Genomic DNA, 18,445 nt, shown 5'->3' on the forward strand with positions numbered 1-18,445 from the left:
GTTCCTGACTACACTGATTGTCTTCTCTGTTATTACCATTCTAATGTTGAACATGTACAGAGAGTTTTTCATTTCAGTTATGCTGCTTTTTAGTTCAATAACTTCTATTTAATTATTTTTAGTAACTTCTATTCTCTTGTGAGATTTTCTAGGTTTATTTTGTTACAGAAGAATTCTTAATTGATTGTTAAAATATTATTATGATGTATTCTTTAAAACCCTTTTTAGGCAATTCCAATATCTGGTTCAACTTCGTGTTGTGGACAGTGGGTTATCTTAGCTCATTAAAGTTTTGCTTTTGGTGGGGAGGCTTACTTTGAAGGTAAATTACAATTGAATTCTAGATGTTTTTCTATTTTGCTATAGGACTCTAAGTGCCTGTAAACATTTACTTAGCAGGCATTCATCTTGTTTAGATTTGTCATGTGGATCTTAGCCTGTTTTTGCTGGATCTCATTCTAGTAGAAATTTATGTTCTTCTTACTGGTTCTGTGCACTCGTCTTGGCAGAACAGGATAATATCAGGCCTGGCAAGGGAAGGAGAATAATTCCTCTGGTCTCTTAATTAAGGCAGGGTTCTCAATGGATCCTTCTGTTGCTGGTAGTGTTAGTTTCACTTGACATTATCAAATGATTCCTGTTTAATCCTGGAGAGGAAAGGGTAGCTTTGTTTTGCTAGGTTGGGGGTTGGGAAAAAACAACTCTGCTTGCTAGAGGTAGGCAATATAACTGCCTCTGTACAGCTGTTTCAGTTCTACCATCCCAACCTGGATCTTTTTTTCTTAGTCATGGTTTGGAGTTCTCTTTTACTCCCTTTTTAGGTTGTATTTGTTCTCCATGAAGAGGATCTTGGGAAAAAAATAAGTCTACAAGGTTTCTTAAGACAATGAAACCTCTAAGACTATTTCAAAATTTCAATTTCCATTTATTTTTTTTTGTAGAAAATCATGGTATCTGCAATTAAGGTCAGATTTATTAGCTACTTTGTAATCTAAATTATAACTGTTTCTTTATCTCGCCTTATTATGCAGGCTAAGTCTTTAGTGCAATACTGAAAAAAATCAGTATGAGTGGACATCTTCTCTTAGTTGCTAAACTTCATGTGAAAACATTTAGCCTTTCATATTAAGTATGATCTTAGCATTTATTTAAATGTCCTTCATTCATTGATTAAATTCCCTTCTATTGCTAGTCTGCCAAGAGCTTTTTATTCTTTTTGTTTTTTAAATGGATATTGATTTCTGTCAAATACTTTATCTGAATCTATTAAGATGATCATAAGGCTTTTCTTCTTTGGTATGTTGGTATAGTGAGTTAAAGTAGTTGATTTTTACATATTGAGCCAATCTAGTTATTAATTGTCATATTATCTTTTTTATACAATGCTATGTTTAATTTATTAAAGTTTTGTTGAAGATTTTCATCTCTCTATAAGAAATTTTGCTTTTCTAATAAGTTTGTTTATACTATTTTGCTATGTGAATGATACTAGCCTCATGGAGTGAATTGGGAAGTATTCCCTCCCTTCAATTTCCTGAAAGAATTATTTAGAATGAGTATTATTTACTCATGAAATCTTTGATAGAATTCATCAGTGATATAAGTTTTTATTAACTTTTTATTAGGGTATATCAATTTTACAAAATAAAGGGTTTATTGTGACATTTTTAATACACACATAAAATATACTTCGATGATTTTCATCCCATTACCCACTCTTATTCCCCTCCCTTAATCTCCTTCTCTTCCCAAATAATCCTACTTCTGCTTTCATGTCTTTAAAAAGCATCTAGATTCTGCCTATGAGTCTGGATTATTTCATTTAACATGACAATCACCAGTTGAATCTATTTTCCCGCAAAAAATTATGACTTCATTCTTCATTGTGGCTGAATAATACTCTAATGTGTACATATCTTTCATCTATTTATCCATTAATGACACCTAGACTGGTTCTAAAACTTAGCCACTGTAAATAGTGTTACAATAAACTTGGGTATTCAGGTAGGTCTACAGTATGCTGAATAATTTGTGTACATAACCATGTGTGGTGAAGTTAGAACAGATGGATTGAAGCCATGTGAATTCTATAGTCCCTGAACTGATTTGCATTTTCACTGTGTATGTTTCTTCTTTACCAGCATTTGTTGTTACTTGCTTTCTTCATGATTGCCATTCTGAAGTGAGTGAGATGGAATCTCAGTGGAGTCCTGATTTGCATTTCTTTGATGATTAAAGATACCAAACATTTTTTCATGTATTTTTTAGCTATTTTCACTTACTATTTTTGACAACCATCTATTCTGTTCATTTTCCCACTTATTGATTCAATTATTTGTTTTTTGGTGTTTAATTTTTTATGATCTTTATTTATTGTGTATATTGATCCCTCATCAGATGAGTTCTGTACTCTTTACTTGGATTATTGTTTCCTATATTGCTGTGTAGAAGCTTATTAATTTGATGTAATCCACTTTGTCATTTTAGTAGGTTCCAAAACTTCAGGTCTTAATTAGAATCTATGATCTTTTTTTTTCCTTCTGAAGTAGTACTGGGATTTGAATTCAGGAAACTTACACTTGCTAGACAAGTGCTCTTCTACTTGAGGCATGTCCCAAGCTTTGCTTGATTTAGTTGTTTTTTGAATATGGCCTTGCATTTTTGCTGGCCTGGACTGCAATCTTCCTATTTATGATTCCTATGTAGCTGGATGACAGGCACACACCACCCACACATATGTTTTTATTGGTTGAGATTGGGTTTTACTAAGTTTTGCCTAGACTGACCTTGAACTGTGATTGTCAAACCTCCATTTCCCGAGTAGCTAAAATTATAGGCATAAGTAACTGTACTTGACTATTTTTAAATTGATTTTCATACAGGGTGAGAGATAGGAGCCTCGTTTCAGTATTCTACATGTGAATACCAGTTTTCCCAGCAGAGGCTGACTTTTTTCCAATATATGGTTTTGGAACCTTTGTCAAGAACCAGACAGCTGAAACTGAATGGGTTTATTTCTGGATCTTTGACTCTATTTCATTGCTCTGCATATCTGTTTTTTTGCCATACCCCTGGATTTTTATTTCTATGGCTCTGTAGTATAATTTGAAATCAGGTGTTCTTCTACCTTCAGCATTGGTCTTTTTGCTAAGGATCTCTTTGACTGTTCAGGGTCTTTTGTGCATCCATATAAATTTTATGATTGATTTTTCTATTTCTTTGAAAAGTGACAGTGGAACTCTGATGGCAATTGCATTGACTTTATAGACTGCTTCCAGTAGTATACCCATTTTCACAATATTAAATTCTGATAATACATGAAATGGGAGGTATTTTCATCTTCTAGGGTCTTCTTTGATTTTTTTCATTTTTTTCCTTTATTGTTATGCTGGGTGAGGTGCACTGTGGTATTTACATAGGTTCTTATAATGTATCAAATGTTCCCTCAGTATTTTATTGTTTACATTGTAGAGGTCTTTCATCTCTTTGATTAGGTTTTTTCCTGGGAGTTTTGTTGTTTTTTTTTTGAGGCTATTATGTCTTATATTGTTTTTCTGAGTTGTTTCTCAGCATATTCATTATGGGTATACAGGAAAGCTACTTATTTTATATCCTGCTACTTGGATGAAATTGTTTATCATATCTAAGAGTTTTCTGGTGAATTCTTTAAGGCCTATTAAATATGGGATCATATCATCTGCAAATAGGGATGATTTGATTTCTTGTCCTATTTGTGTCTCTTTTCTTTCCTTCTCTTGCCTTGTTGCTATGGTTAAGAATTCAAGCACAGCATTGAATAATAGTGATGAGATGGGCAAACATCTCATTAGTGGTTTTCAGAATAAATGCTTTTAATCTTCTCTATGTAGTTTAATGTTGGAAATAGGTTCATTGTATGTCAGAAGTTCTTATGGTAAGATATGATCCCTCTCATCCTAGTTTTTTCCAGGATTTTTATCACAAAAGAATGATGAGTTTTGTTAAAGACTTTTCTGCATTTGCTGAGATGATCATGTAATTTTTATCCTTGATTGTCTTTATTTGCTGTATTATATCCAAATTGCTGAATTTCTTGTCCAATTTGTTTAATTTCTCATTAAAGTATTGAATTCACACCTTTAATTCATTAATGTTTATTTGAATTCTCTTCATGGTTACTGATAATTTTTCAAGTCAGACTTTTGAATTTTTTAGCATTTTAGCCATTTCAATCTTTATGTATTTAGTTAAAAAAAAACCTCTGAACTTTTGAAAGAGTCATTCTGCCTTATTCTTTTCTATTTCTGGTGTTTCTATGTTGCAATTTGCACATCTGTTTCATGGTGTTCTACTGAGCAGCCTTTTTTGAAGACTCAGTCCCTAGTACCATTCAGAGAGGAGAAAGCAAACTTCTGTAACAGCAACATCACACACACACACAACAGATATAGAAATGCAATAAAAATCAATTAAATGTACAACTATTATATTACCAATTATCCTGGAAAAGAAAGTGAGGAAAATAATGTAGAATAAACTATGAAGCTAAATATTAATAATAAGATATTGAAATAAAGGAAAGGATATGGAAAGGGGAAAAAGAAAGAAGCAGCAGTGTCAAAGAGAGAAAAAGAATAAATAAAAAGAGAAAAGGAATGAGAGGAAGAAGAAGACAAAAGAGCAAGAAATTTAAAAAACCTGAATATAAAATGAAAAACAATATGTGAACAAAAGTAGATAATAGTAAGAAGAGTAATAAATAATAAAGTAATAAAAGATTTTTTATATAAAATGAAATAAAGATAATATTAAAATAATAGGGAAAAGAATAAGTAAAAATGAAGAAAGAGACAAAGAGTTGGGGAAGTTTCTTGGTCCTCTGATATTGGAATCCATTGGAGCTGGAGGGTGTAATGTGTCACATCTCAGGTCTATTGTAGTTCCTTTTTTCATACTGTAATGGTTGGTACTGTATGTAGGCTGAGGATTGGGCCAGTCATGAGTATGTTGTCAGCCTCAGAGCTGCATTCATTTGAGAGGTTTCTGGTATTTACGTATCAGAAGCTGTTGCTGGCCCCAATAAGCTTTGTGGCCTGAGGGCCTTGCAGATTTCTTCTCACACCAGAGACTCTCCAATCTGTGCACCCAGGAGCAGCAAGTATCCAAGTCTGTATCAGAGAAAGGAAGACACAAACAGAGCACTGAGTTCTGCACTGGAGGGGGAGAACAGAGGGAAACTGGAATTATGCTTGCTGGTCTCAGTACTGTCAGACACTGCCCGGCAGTAAACCACCCTGAAGGAGGAAGGAAGTAAGCTGAAAAAATGGATTGATCACTAAAACCTGGGCTTAGGGCTCTAAGTCCTGCCTGGCAACAAACCATGGAGGCAGCTCTGGAGACTGAGCAATCTGAAAGCCATGGTCTTGAGCTATTATTCCCCACAGTAATTCACAGTGGACAGTGCTTACTTCTCACCATGGAGTGGCAGCCATTGATCACAAGGCTTTCCACAGTCCAAGCTTCCTGCTACTTGAACTTCAGTCTGTGTCTGACCCTCTTCATCTCCGTGACTGTTTCTTACCACTATCCCCCTATTCAGATACAGTTGCAGCATATTCCCAGATTCCAAGACTTAAAATTGTTCCTTGCTTTCAGGTCCCCAGAGTAGTTGAGTTTCAAATAATAGGAACCCTTTTAAGATGACTTCTGGGTAATCATACTCCAAGACATGGGAAGCAATGAAATGGATTTTTTTTCCAGTATGGGGGATGGAACTCAGTCAGCTGCTCTACCACTTGAACCAATGGATTACCTCTCCGATGCTAGCCTTCCATGAAGGAAGAGTCAGTTTCGTACCAAATTCTCACACTGTATGCAAGGATTGTGAGAACCATCGGTTTCTCCTCTGATGAGGGCTGCCAGTCTGTTGTCTCCAGAGTTACCTGCACTCTCCAGGTTTACTTTGTAGTTGCAGATTAAGGTTTCTCTTCTGTAGCAATGTTATCTTAACCTGAAAGTTTCTTTGCTGGAAGGATATATTATAAATTAATTTCTTTGTTAGATTTAGGACTACTTGCATTATCTAGTTTTTTTTTCAGTGTGATTGGTGATAGGAACTGCCCCTTGCCACCATTCTGCAGGCTGAGCTGCAGCTGGTCTCATCCCTTGCACAACAAAGTTCCACTGTCCCTTATCTTATTAAACTTTGGACATGAGATACCTCTCGTGAGCCTCCTTTGTGTGTGGTGTGCAGCATTTTCCTAACATTTTGATGCATTGGCTGGGAACAGGTGAGCTTGTGGCATTGATCTTGCTCTCCCAGTTAGTAAATTCAGGCCCTCCTGATATACACTGCACTCCCAAGCCTACTTTAGCCACAAAGCAGACATCCCCTATATAGGGGGGCCTGTCTGGGGGGATATCGGCCTGCCAAAGCCATGTAGGTGGCAGCTGCCTTCCTTAAGCCAGGATAAACATACTGGGATCTGAGCTGCTTTGCTGTAATACCTGATTCCAGACTAGTGCCACCATCGCCACTCTCACTCACAGGGAACCTCCTCAAGGCCAGTGAGCTCCCATTACTTGCCCACCACCAGTTGATTGCCTCAGTCCTCCCTTGGTGAGTTCCCTTGTGCCATGAGTTGTGGCTCTCTCTCTCTCTCTCAGTTGGTCAAAACCCTAGTACTAGGTTCTGACTCACATCAGCTCAGGAACAGGGTTCCTGAGGCATGGACGATCCTCTCGGTGAAGATGATCCCCTGAGGTCCTCCACTTCTCTGTTTTTTCCAGGAAAGCAATATCTCAGGGATGCCTGCCATATTCTTCCTTGGACTGGGTCTCATCATGGGGGCTGGACCTTCCAAAATTCCCTGACACCCCTCTGGGCTGTCTGTTGGCCAACCTTAAGCCCCTATGGCTCTCGCCTGATCTAAAGGTAAAAAACTCATTTTTCTTTCCAATCAGGCTTGGCCACAATACCAATTGGGCAATGACTCAAAATGGCCACTTAACAGCATGCTTGACCCTAATATTCTCGGGATCTCTATAACTTCTGCAAATGCACTGGAAAGTGGAAGGAGATTCCCTATGTCCAGGCCTTCTCTTACTTCCGCTCTAAACCTTCTCTGTACCCCTTGCTCCCCTGCCCAGGTCCTTCTGGCTACAAAGACCCCAACTACCCTCCTGGACTCCAACGCTTTCCCTTCTTTCAATCCTGCTGATGAGCCTCTGCCCTATAGATATGAGCCTCCATTGTTAAGCAGCCAGACCCCAATGTTTCCCACGTTGCTCCTTCTGCCTCTCCTCCTGCTGCTCCTTTCGCTGCTTCCCCCGCCTCTCCTTCCACCCCTTCCTCCACTCCTCCTTCTGCTCCCTCTTCTACTTGCCCTCCCACCAATCTGAAACCACATGATCCCCTGAGTCCCCCACACACTCACTTTCACGGCTCCCCCAGCCAGCCAGTTTCCCTCTACTCTGAGAAGTGGCTGGCGCCAAGGGTATTGTGCAAGTTCATGTTCCCTTTTCTCTCACAGACCTGTCTCAAATTGAAAAATGCCTTAGTTACTTTATCAGTAAATCTGACTCTCATATTAAAGAATTTCAATATTTGGTCCAATCTTATAGCCTCACCTGGCATGACATTTATACCATCCTCTCCACAACCCTCCTCCCGGAGGAGAGATGAAGGGTCTGGGACATGGCTAAGACACATGTAATTGAGATTCACTGCAACACCTCTGCCCACCCCATGGGAATGTTGGTGGTTCCAGAGACAGAACCCCATTGGGACTATCAAACTAAGACCAGATGGGCACCTGCCTAGTGGCAGGGTTAAAGAGGGCTGCCCAAAAAGTTGTTAATTTTGATAAACTCAGGGAAGTTCAACAAGAGGAAAAAGAAAATCCAGCCAGTTTCTTGTCCTGACTTACAGAGGCATTACGATGCCACACAAAAGTTTACCTTGAAGCTAAGGACTGGACAATTATCATTATGATCCATTTTATCTCCCAGTCAGCCCCAGATATAAGAAAAACCTTAAAAGGTTAAAAATGGCCCTCAGACTCCACAGGCTGAAATTCTAAATGTGGCTTTTAAACCACATTTAGCAAAGGGCTAATAAGGAGAGGAGAGAAAAGGCCAAATTCCAGATGTTGGCCCAAGCTCTCCAGCAAAACCCTCTGGCTCCCAACTCACAAGGCCAGAGAAAATCCCAAACACCTCCCAGCTCATGTTTTCAGTGTGTCCTTGAGGGACACTGGGCCCGTGGCTGTCCTAAGATGTGCTGCCCACCAGGACCATGTCCTAAGTGCAAACAGCAGGGCCATTGGGCAAGGGACTGCCCCTCCACCTCCCAAGGTGGGGGGTCTAAACACCCTCAACATTCCTCCTCCCTAACTGATTTTCTAGGACTGGCAACTGCGGCAGAAGACTGACGAAGCCCAGGACTCCCAGGCCCGATGACCATAACTTCATGGAAGCCCAGGGTAATGGCCATAATTGATGGACCAACAAAAATAAAGATCTCCTGCCTCCCCAGGATCCCAGAAGATGAAGACACACCCACAGAGACTCCCAGGGCATAAGCAGGAGCCTTATGTTTGGGGATCTGGCATCTCGCCTACTCATTCTTTATACATCTCCTCTCCCATTCTTTCCTGTCAGTGCCTGGCCATGCTTTTACTCTTTCATATCTACACTCTACTTTGAGGTCTTAGACTTCTCACCTCCCAACACGATCAACCTCCTTCCTTTCTCATACCTCTTTTACCCTTGCTTTATAGATTGGATATCTGATCTCCATCTCCAGGGTACACTCTCAGACTTTACTCCTGAGGAGATCTACTCATTCTCTGACATGCTGTTTGCCCTGTTATAAGCCATACTGCTTTTGCTTTCACTCCATCCTTTCCTATGAGTGATTATTGTCCTCATTCCCCTTGTTTTAAGTATAAGCCTATGGGCAACTTCTCCACCCTGATGGAGTTGGCTCAACCGCACGGCACTCTCTGTGGCCTATTTCTTGTACTTTCCTTATTCTTATAAGTTGGATCTTTATTACCCTCCTGGTCAGTTCCCTATCTCCATAATGTCTTTTGAGGTTCAAGATCTGGGAAACCTATAAACCAGGCTCAGCCAACATCACATATCACGTGGGCTCTGGAGACTGCCTCCCTATGGGATGTAGTCAGGCTGTCACCATCCTGTTTACACCTAAGTCCATTGTACCACATCCTGTGGGGATAGACATCAATCTCCCTTATATCTGCTTCCTCTTTGACCAAACCCAACTACATTGTAAAAAGGGTACTAAATGGTCAGAGGAATATGGAGGCTGCCCATATCGAAGCTGCAGGAAACATTGGATCTCAGAAAAGCATCCAAAAGGTAGTATGGTAGGTGCCCATTATAATGACTCAGGTTTCTTCCTCTATATCCCTGATCCCTGGCACCAACGTTGGCAGGACGGGGTCAAAGGCTCCATGCACTACTCAGGCACTAGTTTACAACCCTCAGGAACTCTCTTTATATCTAGAGAATGGGTTATGGCTCCCCAATCACAGACAGAACTCTCCTCAAACATCTTAAAAGCTGAGCAGACATTCCAGGGCCAACTTCCTAAAGGTCCTATACACACAACCCTATCATCCTGGATCCAAATTATAGAAACCTCTACACAGTTTCTTGACTCCACCAGTTCCATAAACATTATCCACTGCTTCTTGTGCACCTTCCTCTAATGCCCCCTGCTGGCGGCAGTACCCATCAACCTCTCTATCCCTACCCCCACCTCTATGTCCCAAAGCTCTAAGTGCTGCCCCCCTTTGACTTCTATACCTCTGTGGGAACCTGACCCAGACCAATACTCACTTCCCTCCTACGCCTTCTATTACACCTCTGTCCAATCCTTTTCTGGAGCTAGTTTCCTCAAGTTCTGTCACTCTAATGTCTCTATAACTACTCAAATCTTCCCACCTTCTGGACTACACCTCTGGTGCAATGGCTCCTTACACACCTGTATAAATGCCTCTACTCCAGGCCCCTGCCTTTCAGTAATAACAGTTCCCCAACTTACTCTCTATGGAAAGGCTGAATTCTTCTGATTATATTTGCCCCAACAACAATGAGCTGCCTTCCTACCCATTATGGTTGGGATTAGCCTGTCCTCCTCCATCACTGCCACTGGGTTTGCAGGGGGAGCCCTGGGCCATAGTGTCATCTCTGCAAAAGATTTTGAGGGGAGCCTACAGGTCACTCTTGAATCAACCTCAGTTTCTCTAGCCTCCCTTCAGTGACAACTCACCTCATTAGCTCAGGTTGCCTTACAAAACCGCAGGGCCCTAGATCTCTTCACCGGTGAAAAAGGAGGCACTTGCCTTTGCCTCCAAGAGGAGTGTTGTTTCTATATTAATGAGTCAGGTCTAGTGGAACAGAATATTAATACCCTGTCTTGCTTAATTGAAGAAATTCAACTACACAGGACTAAAAACTCCCCTGTCCTAGACTGGACTCAGTCCCCTCTGCTCTCTTGGCTAATACTTTTCCTAGCGCCCCTTATTGTTGTCTTTATTCTCTTGAGCTTTCTCCCCTGCATTATAAAAACTTTACAAAATTTTTTACTAGATTGCATATCTGCAGCCACCAACAAAAGATTCAATCAACTCCTCCTCCAAGGATATCAACCTCTCTGGGGCCACCAAGGGGACCCCCATGCCAACCCCTATGAAGACACCAAACCCTAAGGACCCCACCTGAGAACATGCGCTGGCCCCTGCCAGCTGGAAGCAGCCAGAGGATCAAACTGTGCCCCAATACCCAACCCTTTTCCTCTCCCTCTCTCTCTTTAATATACAAAAATTGGGGGAACAATAGGAAATGCCCTTTGCCACCATTCTGCAGCCTGAGCTGCAGCTGGTCTCATCCCATGCAGAACAAAGTCCTACTGTCCCTTATCTCCTGCCACCTCTCTTTGCCCACCCCTAGACCTTGCTTTGGCAGCTGGTCTCATCCCTTACAGAACAAAGCCCCACTGTCCCTTATCTCCTGCCTCCTCTTTTTGTCTATCCCTAGCCCTTGCTTACTTAAAGCCAGACCCACGGAGAGAAGCTGCTGCGCCATTTTTTCTTCTAGGCCAGTCAGCCTGCTTATTAAACTTTGATCATGAGATACCTCTTATGAGCCTCCTTTGTGTGCGGAGTGCGGCATTTTCCTAATAATTGGTAGTTTGATCCTTTCAAACAATATGTTTGCTTAACCTAAGTTGTTAAATTTATGGTTATGACACTTTTCCTTTTAACGTCTATAGGATCTGAGACGTTTGCTTTTGAAGTACTGTTTTTTTTTTTGGATTCTCTTATTTGCAATTATTTATTTGCTGTTTTTGTTTTTTAATTTTTAAAAAATTTTTTATTTTATTCATATGTGCATACAATGTTTGGGTCATTTCTCATCCCTTCCTCTAGACCCTTCCCTTACCCCCTCCTGCTCCCTCACTTAACTCCCTTACCCCTTGCTACCAGGCAGAAACTATTCTGCCCTTATCTTTAATTTTGTTGAAGAGAGAGCATAAGCAATAATAGGAAGGATTAAGGGTTTTTGCTAGTTGAGACAAGGATAGCTATACAGGGAGTTGACTCGCCTTGCTCTCCTGTACATATGTGTTACCTTCTAAGTTAATTCTTCTCAAACTAACCTTTTCTCTAGTTCCTGGTCCCATTCTCCTATTGGCTTCAGTTGCTTTAAAGTATCTGCTTTAGTTTCTCTGTGTTGAGGGCAACAAATGCTATCTAGTTTTTTGGGTGTCTTACCTATCCTCATATCTCCCTTGTGTGCTCTTGCTTTATCATGTGATCAAAGTCCAATCCCCTTGTTGTGTTTGCCCTTGATCTAATGTCCACATATGAGGGTGAACATATGATTTTTGGTCTTTTGGGCCAGGCTAACCTCACTCAGAATGATGCTCTTCAATTCCATCCATTTACCTGAGAATGATAACATTTCATTCTTCATGGCTGCATAAAATTCCATTGTGTATAAATACCACATTTTCTTAACCCATTTGTCAGTAGTGGGGCATCTTGGCTGTTTCCATAACTTGACTATTATGAATAGTGCTGCAATAAACATGGGTGTGCAGGTGCCTCTGGAGTACCCTGTGTCACAGTCTTTTGGGTATATCCCCAAGAGTGGTATTGCTGGATCATATGGTAGATTAATGTTTAGATTTTTAAGTAGCTTCCAAATTTTTTTCCAGAGCAGATGTACTAGCTTACATTCCCAACAGCAGTGTAAGAGGGTTCCTTTTTCCCCGCATCCTTGCCAACACCTGTTGGTGGTGTTGCTAATGATGGTTATTCTAACAGGGGTGAGGTGGAATCTTAGTGTGTTTTTAATTTGCATTTCCTTTATTGGCAGAGATGGTGAGCATTTTTTCATGTGTTTTTTTGCCATTTGAATTTCTTCTTTTGAGAAAGTTCTGTTTAGTTCACTTGCCCATTTCTTTATTGGTTCATTAATTTTGGGAGAATTTAGTTTTTTGAGTTCCCTATATATTCTGGTTATCAGTCCTTTGATGTGTAGCTGGCAAATATTTTCTCCCACTCTGTGGGTGTTCTCTTCAGTTTAGAGACCATTTCTTTTGTTGAACAGAAGCTTTTTAGTTTTATGAAGTCCCATTTATCTATGCTATCTCTTAGTTGCTGAGCTGCTGGGGTTCCACTGAGAAAGTTCTTGCTTATACCTATTAATTCCGGAGTATTTCCTGCTCTTTCCTGTACCAAATTTAGAGTTTGTGGTCTGATATTAAGATCCTTGATCCATTTTATATAGTTTCAGTTTTTTGCAGACTGCTAACCAGTTTTCCCAGCAGTTTTTGTTGAAGAGGCTGTCTTTTCTCCATCGTATATTTTTAGCAACTTTGTCAAAGACAAGTTCGTTATAGTTGTGTGGCTTCATATCTGGGTCCTCTATTCTGTTCCACTGGTCTTCATGTCTGTTTTTGTGCCAGTACCATGCTGTTTTTATTGTTATTGCTTTATAATATAGTTTGAAGTTGGATATTGTGATACCTCCAGTGTTGTTCTTTTTACTGAATATTGCTTTGGCTATTCATGGCCTCTGTGTTTCCATATAAATTTAATAGTAGATTTTTCAATCTCTTTAATGAATGTCATTGGGATTTTGGTGTGAATTGCATTAAACATGTAGATTACTTTTGGGAGTATAGACATTTTTACTATGTTGATTCTACCAATCCGTGAACATGGGAGATCTCTCCACTTTCTATAGTCTTCCTCAATCTCTTTCTTCAGAAGTTTATATTTTCCTTGTAGAGGTCATTCACATCCTTTGTTAAGTTTACACCTAGGTATTTGATTTTCTCTGGGCTATTGTAAATGGAATTGTTTTTATATATTCTTTCTCAGTTTGTTCATTATTAATGTATAGAACTGCTAATGATTTTTCTATGTTGATTTTATATCCTGCTACCTTGCTATAGTTATTGATGGTGTCTGGGTGCTTTTGAGTAGAGTTTATTGGGTCTTTAAAGTATAGGATCATATCGTCTGCAAATAGGGATATTTTTAATAGTTTCTTTACCTATTTGTATTAATAATTGTGCTCTCTCTTTCTCTCTGGCTAAAAATCAATTTTATTCACTTTTTCAATGATGCAGATTTTATTTCACTGATATTTCTGTTTTCAATTTTATTGTTTTTTGTGTTTATTATTTTTCTCCTTTCTTGTTTTAATTTACTTACATTTTATTAGTTGCATCAGGTGGGTGCTTACATCATTCATTGGAATTCTTTCTTATTTTCTAATCTTAGGAAGCAGATTGGCTCAAGCTAACATAGACCATTGAGAACTCTGGGCATACCTTGCTTATTGGGTATGTTTTTTCTTTCATGCTTTCTATACCTGGAATGACATTTACACTTAGGATGATTTCAGTATTTTTCACAAGTTGTTAAAATCCTAGCCTTGAGAATCAACTTCAAAATGTCACATTTATGGGCCTGGAGGTCTGGCTCAAGTGGTAGACAGCCTGCCTAGCAATTGCAAAAGCCTGAGTTCAGTCCCCAGTGCTACCAAAGAAAAGTCAACTTTCTTCATTTCCTGCTGTTTTTACATCTAACCCAACCCTATATCATTGTTTTGTATTCAAACTTCCCCATACAGAATTCATTATTGGTTGATTTATAGGTATTTAGTAATTTGTAAACATATCTATTTTTCCCACTAAGTTATAAATTCCAGGAGTATTACAGTTATATTTACCTTTAGCTCCCCAGAGTGCCCATTTTAGTATTTCACTTCAAATTAACATTACTTCAACAAAATAAGTATATACTAATGGGAATTTCAAAACAGCTCAGGACACTCTCAAGATAAGTTTGCAGACACACTGTTTTTATTTTGAACATAACATCTCAAATTGAAGACATAGGTTTCTTAGTTGTTTTAGGTGTGATACGTTTTTGTGTCTACTTCCAGTATATAGTGACAGATATGAGTTGTTAGCAGGGGAAGAAGTCTAACCTTGCCCATTCATGAGCTTCACTAATAGTTACAGCCTTATTTATTCCATCTTTGGTAAAAAGCCATTTTTCTACTCTCTAAGAAGGAAACTAGAGTCTTTGTTTCCTTAGTAGAGTAGCAGTAATTACCTATTTTATACTTTGCACTTTAGAATTCTCTCGCTAGAAAAATGGCCTTCATTTTCATCAGTTAGTGACACATATTTTCTCTCTTTTGACTTTTTAAATGTTGAGTCATCAAAGACAATTGAGCTCTCAGAGGAATGGAAATGAACTGTCTGTGTAAAAAAGAAGCAAGTTGACAGAAGGAAATTAAATGGAGCAAATATTTCTATTAGAATTGGTATCTATTCACCACATCAAGCTTTGAATGATTTGCAGTCATGCAAACTTACTTTGCAATGTAAAAATTTATCAAAATAATTTAAACATATCTAGCCCATGTTCTTGAATTCTTTGAGTACAACCATTTTATAACTAAGGATGGTCATAGAAAGAACCAAAATATTTTAAATAGAAAAATGTGTTTGCCATATAAGACACACAGATTCATACCAAAAAAGAACAGTTTCATTTAGAAAATGTGTTTTGAAGGCATCATGGAGTTAATTTCTTTTTTCTTCAGTAGAAGGGATTGAACTCAGCACTTTGATGCATGCTTACAAGCACTCTATCACAGAAGCCACAACCCAGTGCTATAGTCTGTATTTTGAGGTAGAATTATACTAACTTTGCCTGGCCTGGCCTCAAACTTATGAAACTCTAGCCTCTACCTTCTAAGTAGCATGGTCTGCTCTTGCAGGAGAATAATAAATGCAGTTTTTACTGAAGAATGACCTTGAAGAAGTAGTACAGATTTTGAGTTTCATTAAGTTGCTATAGTTTGCTTCTTAAATATCCCCACAAAGGCCCATATGTTGAAGTGTCGGTGACAAGTGAGATGGTGTAACCTTTAGGAGTAGCCTAATGGAAGGAAGTTAAGACTTTGGGGAATGGCCTGGAAGGGGATTTTGAAATCATCTCCACATCCTATCTCTCTTTTACTTCCCAGCTGCCATGATGTGAACAGGTTTGCTCCATCATATGATCTCCACCATGATATACTGTGACACCACAGACCCAAAAGCAATGGACCAAGTAATGATGGTCTGAAAGCTCCAAAAATGTAAGCCAAAATAAGTCTATCCTTTTAAGTTGATTATCTTGGATATTTTGTTACAGTAACCAAAAACTTAGTACATTAACATAACATTCTATTACAAAGGATAATTTTTATCCTTTGTAAAAAAGTGGGATGTAGAAATAAAACACATGTTGCATACCAATTTAACATGGTGGGTGATCTCTAGATACAGCAGCTGTGAAGAAGTAGTGACTTCTTAAATGGAAAATTAATTTCAAAGAATGACAAAGTTTGGTTCATATCTGATTGTATACAGGATGTTTTCTCAAAATCAGCTAAGTAAGCTTGTCCTTTAGAGGAATATAACTGACAATGTTTATGACAAACAAAATTTAAACTTTCAGGTAAGACTTAGAATTTAGGAAAATTTATATGAATGGCTGATTATTCCCACTACTTAACTAGCTTTTTAGAATAGATTAGGAATATCATAAACACATGGAAATTCTTGGTTATTTTATAACTTAATAGTCAATAATTTTCAGAAGACCAATGAATGATGCTGCAAAATCATGAATGAGTAAAAAGTCTGTACAGATTGCAAGATAAACCAGTGGATTTTAAGACATCAGAGACTAACAAGTTGATTAAAATGTGTTTGCAGACTTCTTATAGAAACTAATCTTTAAGAATCTAGCAACTGTTGAGATTGGTGTAGCATCACAGAAAAACATCCCATAGTTATCTACGTATGTGAGATCAGATTTTCTTCATATACTTTTCAGTTATTCATATATTGATAAAAATTAATGCAGAAAAAAATATGAGAATACTGCTTGTTCTCATAAACTGGACCCCAGAATTTTGTAAAAATTTTCAATGCCATTACTCTCACAAAACTAATTGTTTGAAACCATACTTCTTCTCATTAAAATATGGCATTTAAAGGATGATGTAGTGACTCAGTGGTAGAGCACCTGCCTAGTCAGTGTGAATCCTGAGTTTACAACCCAGAACCATACAAATATATACACACACATACGTATATGGTATTTTTGTTGGTATACAATGATTTTCATTTTAAAGTAAATGTATAAATAATATTACTAACATTTTTAGTCATAGTACTAATATAGTAAATACTAAGAGATACAATGTCTCTAAACAAAATCTTGTGGTACTCAGTGATTTTTAAGAGTTTAATGAGATTGCCAAAGTAAAATATTTCAGAATTCTGATGAAGATAATGTCCTAAAATTAACTTCTAAGACAAAGATGCTAAAAACACAGAGAAGACAATGTAGCAGAGGGATAAACTGTATCTGAGGAGATATTTGATACCTACCAGGTATGTGACACTATTTATTATTACTTTATTTTTTGTTATTTTATTATTTATTATTACTTCATTTTTCTACTTTTACTTAGTTATTAAATAGGCACATATACATTCTTGATTGTTTTATGGATAAAACTAAGAACAAAACAGAATTAAGCAGATATTTTTTCAATTGATTTATTTCTTCAACTATCACTTTGTCTTGCTCTGAAAACAGAGAGGCATTGTGTATACCATGTGTTCATTTTTCCATTTCTGTTTCAAAATTAGATCCCATAATTATTTCAATCTTCTTTTAAAAATTTTTTAAAATTCTATTTTATTTAATTCTAATTTTCCTCAAAAATACCTCTAAGTTTTCTTAGGCTTCTAAGTCTTTAAATGATACAGATAATTTTCAAGCTCAATTATTTTGGTTCTTAGCAAAATGGTACAACTTTAATCCTTCCTCCCCTCTTATCTTATTTCAAGACCCCACAGTGAACAGTTGAAATCAGGAATAGTGCTGAAACCTGTATATATTATGCCTTATACATATCCATAAATGTATAAATATATATATATATATGGATATATCTGGAACACACATACATATATATATAAAAGTTTAATTTATAAATCAGATATAGAAAGATGTTAAAACAATACATAATAATTAAAAATTATAATAATTTACTATAATAAAAGTTATTTAAATTTCATGAATTGTCTCCTTAATTGTCCACTCAATATTTTTGGAGTATAACTAAATTACAGAAAGTGAAACCACATATGTGGGTCCTGTAATGAAATCCATGTATATGTCACCATTTATTTGTATGTTCATTCTATTTGCCTGGCTAGTCTGTTGAATCTCTGCTGATTCTTACTTATTTCCCCAACTATTCAATGTGGGGCTTTCTGTTCTCCTCTTACTCATTATGCTTCCCCTAGATTATCTCATTTATGCCCATGTTTTCAAAATCTCTGAATCAATTATTACCTGATTTAAATTTCCTTTGTTGATTTATCCTTTTTTATGTATTTATATCATTGGCATGTAAAAATACATTTTTGATAGTTTTTTTTGGGATACCACAAGTGCATCTCAAATTTAGCTTTTTAAAAACAGGACTTCATAATTTCCTCTACTAAGCATATTTTTCTAGGTACTGATATCAAGTGGATGGAGCTGCTATCCATCTGGTAACACAAGAAGAGATTATGGTATTCTTCTTTGATATATCCCCCAACTTATTCCCTATATTCAATCACTAACTCCTTATGAATTCCTCTTCCAACTGTTATGATTGTTTTTCATTTCTATCTGCTTTTTTTTCCCTCCAGAATACTTGATAGTCCCTAACTCATCTCCTGTATAGCCACTACTCCATGTCTCAAGTCTGTTCCCTTTATTGGTATAATGCAAACACAACCTTACAATTTCACCATGTTAAACTGTGTGTTGACTTGTTATTGCTGTTAAGG

At 37.7% G+C, this 18,445-nt stretch overlaps 1 long non-coding RNA gene across 1 annotated transcript in view; it reads left to right on the forward strand.

Annotated features, from left to right (window-relative positions):
- The window catches only part of LOC141416441 (uncharacterized), a 205,325-nt gene extending 187,139 nt beyond the window's left edge, over nucleotides 1-18,186 (forward strand). The window contains exons 2-5 of the long non-coding RNA XR_012441165.1: nucleotides 13,806-13,867; nucleotides 15,568-15,681; nucleotides 16,909-16,987; nucleotides 18,127-18,186. This is a non-coding gene — a long non-coding RNA (uncharacterized lncRNA). The remainder of the gene's footprint in view (nucleotides 1-13,805; nucleotides 13,868-15,567; nucleotides 15,682-16,908; nucleotides 16,988-18,126) is intronic.
- Nucleotides 18,187-18,445: the final 259 nt, after the last annotated feature.

Source organism: Castor canadensis, chromosome 14, assembly GCF_047511655.1.
Source record: "Castor canadensis chromosome 14, mCasCan1.hap1v2, whole genome shotgun sequence".
In the NCBI taxonomy this organism is placed as follows: Eukaryota; Metazoa; Chordata; class Mammalia; order Rodentia; family Castoridae; genus Castor; species Castor canadensis.